This window comes from Larimichthys crocea, chromosome XII, assembly GCF_000972845.2.
Source record: "Larimichthys crocea isolate SSNF chromosome XII, L_crocea_2.0, whole genome shotgun sequence".
In the NCBI taxonomy this organism is placed as follows: Eukaryota; Metazoa; Chordata; class Actinopteri; family Sciaenidae; genus Larimichthys; species Larimichthys crocea.
The window spans coordinates 28827461-28830973 of NC_040022.1; the positions used below are offsets into that span (position 1 = coordinate 28827461).

Sequence of the window (3513 nt, forward strand, 5' to 3'; positions counted from 1 at the left end):
ATTTAAATAATTTAAAACAACTTTAAATGTGTGTGTGTGTGTGGATTATAACAGATTAAATGTTTATGATGATTTTTTATTATTTTTTTATGATCAGTCAGATCCAGGAGGAGAAATACTGATCCAATGTAATGATCCAAAATATCTTTAAATAGACAAACCGTAGTAGTTGTAGTAGTTGTTGTTGTAGCAGTAGTAGTAGTAGTCGCAGTATAGTTGTAGTAGTAGTAAATGTAGTAGCAGCAGTAGCAGTTGCAGTAGTATATAGTAGTATAGCAGTAGTAGTATTGTAGTAGTAGTAGTTGTAGTAGTAGTAGTAGTTGTAGTAGTAGTAGTAGTAGCAGTGTAGTAGTAGCAGCAGCAGCAGCAGCAGCAGCAGTAGTAGTTGTAGTAGTGTTGTAGTAGTTGTTGTAGCAGCAGCAGTAGTAGTAGTAGTAGTGTGTAGTAGTTGTAGTAGTGTTGTTGTAGTAGCAGCAGCAGCAGCAGCAGTAGTAGTTGTAGTAGTTGTTTTTGTAGTAGCAGCAGCAGTAGTAGTTTTAGTAGTAGTTGTAGTAGTTGTTGTAGCAGCAGCAGTAGTAGTAGTAGTAGTTGTAGTAGTTTTGTAGTAGCAGCAGCAGCAGCAGCAGGTAGTAGTAGTAGTAGTAGTGTAGTTGTAGTAGTTGTTGTAGCAGCAGCAGCAGCAGCAGTAGTAGTGGTAGTAGTAGTAGTAGTAAGTAGTAGTAGTAGTTGTTGTTGTTATTTTTGTATCATTTGTCCTTTTTTATTTTTTTATTAAATTTTTAAAAAAGCAAAATTGTTCCCAAATCGCCTGAACATCTGTCGATTAATGACTTAATAATTCAGCTCTGATCTTTTTTATTGCAACAGTGCCACATAAACTCAGTTAACTAGAAACAGTTTCAGATTAATGTTGCGTGTCGATTGATCGACTTTATCTCGTAGCTCTAATCCTGGTGAATAACTGACTGAATTTAGCCGGCGTGGGATCATTAAAGTTAATCCTGTAAAGGCCGTGCTGCGTACGTGCAGCTCCTGTTTTTAAATCAGATCAGACCTGCGGCGTCTTTTATTTAAGAGTTTTGTGGATCCACAGAGTCTGCAACAGCTGACGTCCGTTCATCGTTTGTTCCTAGAGTCTAAAAATCTGAAACTGTTGCAGATTAACGTTCTGTCGAACGCTGTTGATTAATTGACTTGATCTTTCAGCTCTAATGGGATATACTACAATATTTTAAATCATCAGTCAGTACTCTGAAGTCACAGCTGTTCACAGAAGTGTTGCACCAAACGTATAAAGTCGCAGCAGTCGTGGTCGGTGCTGACTACCTTGACATTAATCAGCACACAGGAAAACACACCCACCACAGCCTGACCTGCATGTAGAGAGCGTCTGTAAACCGGCTGCCCTTACATAAGTGTCCTCTCTCGTGGTACAGTCAAACACTGGCGCTCCGTCTCTTAATCAATCTGTTTATGTCTTCGACGCAGTGGCTCAGAGGCTGCTGTACGTAGAATCTGGACGGTCTCGGTGAAAGACATCCGCCGCTTCCCAGCACCCGCCGCCGCCACAGCGGCGTCCTCTTGTTTTTCCACCTCCCGCAGCCTGCCGCGACCCGGGTCTCCTTCCTCGCTCCCTCGCGCGCCCTGCCTCGCTCCCTTCCTCACGCCTCCCGCAGGGAAGTCTCCTTCAACGTTCAGGACCACGAGGACTTCACAGAGAGGGTCATCACAGCGAGCTGCCCGTGCTCCTTGACTTCCAAGACGTAACCTGTCTGAGTACACGTCCAACTGTGATGGGGCTGATATGAGCCCCACTACAAGATGGCGCCAACACCATGCCGTCACGTGTATATGCACTTAGGCATTTATTAAACATGGACTTGTTAGTCAAATTTGATTGCCCAGCTAGGTATCAAGCGACATGTCGTATACAGCACCGAAGCTATCACGTGACAGTCAGCTGTGGAAGCCATCGATTGTAGTCTTTTGGTAGCGCTGCGTAATCTAAAACTCAGTTCAATACGAGTCTGAGCAGCGTGTATAGTCGTGCTGTTTATTGCCGTAATGTTACATCAGGTCTTATCTATCAGCTGAATTCTATGAACTGGCTCGAGCTCACATGTCACCAGCCATCGCGTCTTAAGCATTCCAGCACGCGCACCTGTCAATCAAAGCGCACGCTCTAATCCTGCCAAAACATTTTTAAGCCCATAAATAGTAATAGATGATTCTAAGATAGATCCGTTGCTATATAAATTCTAACACTTGCAGACCTACATGTTGTCAATCAGAAAGTTTATGCATCTATAAAAGCACTTGAAAAAGATTCTCCCTGGAGTTCTTGTGTCCTTTGATAATTGCAGGCAATTAGCTACGAGTATGCAGCACCATCTAGCCAGTTTATTGATCAGTGCCAGGGCTGTAAGGACATGTTTATTTCTAAGTCGTGTTATACATGATGGGACCTATGGAGCTGACTCACTTCTGGCGCCAGCCTCACGTGGACGTTTGAGGAACTTGAGGAGGGAACTAAATCTCACTGTTACTGCCGATACACACACACACACACACACACACACACACACACACACACGTTTAAAGTTGATTTAAACTTAAATTAGATATTTCAGTGACTCACACACTGATGACACATGTTGACACTAAATCAACTCAGTAAAAAGGTGTGTGTGTGTGTGTGTTATTTAAGGTGAACATCTTTAACTGATCTCTCACGCGCACAAACGCGCGCGCACAAACACACACGCACACACACATCGATGCAGAACTCGCAGATTAAATGAACATTAATTAAACTCTCTCATTAATAATTAGTAACGTCTCCTCTGTGTGTAACCTGCGTCAGTGCCTTTGCCCTCTCCTCTCCCTCTCTCTCTCTCCTCTCTCTCTCTCTCCTTCCTCCTTCCTCCTCCTCCTCCTCCTCCTCCTCCTCCTCTTTTCTAACCGAACCCTCCGTCGCCTCTTCTCAAACGAACCCTCGAACCGAGCCGAGCCGGTCTCGGATCCTCTCGTGCCCCGTGTCAGACATAAAAACCGGATTAATCCAGATTAAAACAGCTCGTGTTTACCTTGACGTGCAGCTCGCGGTGATCTTGGCCTCGCGGACCAATGAAGTGCTTCCGCTTCGAGCCGCAGATTTAACGACGCTCAGTGCGCGCGCTGCGGCGGGTGGCGCCACCGAGCGGCCAGGTCCGGAACTACAGGGACCAGAGGTCCAGGTCCAGAACTACAGGAACTACAGGAACCAGAGGTCCAGGTCCGGGACTACAGGGACCAGAGGTCCAGGTCCGGAACTACAGGAACCAGAGGACTACAGGAACCAGAGGTCCAGGTCCGGAACTACAGGAACCAGAGGTCCAGGTAGGTCCGGAACTACAGGAACCAAAGGTCCAGGTCCGGAACTACAGGACGGTGTGTTTACTGAAGGACAGGCGAGAGAACAGAATCAGAACCATAGCCAGGACCAGAGCCAGAACCAGAGCCAGAGCCAGAACC

The 3513-nt window shown here is 45.7% G+C and overlaps 1 protein-coding gene across 1 annotated transcript in view; it reads right to left on the reverse strand.

Moving 5' to 3' along the window:
- Nucleotides 1–3213, reverse strand: part of txn2 (thioredoxin 2) — an 11185-nt gene extending 7972 nt beyond the window's left edge. Inside the window, exon 1 of the mRNA XM_019269475.2 lies at nucleotides 3087–3213. The gene's annotated coding sequence lies outside the window, so the exon portion shown is untranslated. The remainder of the gene's footprint in view (nucleotides 1–3086) is intronic.
- Nucleotides 3214–3513: the final 300 nt, after the last annotated feature.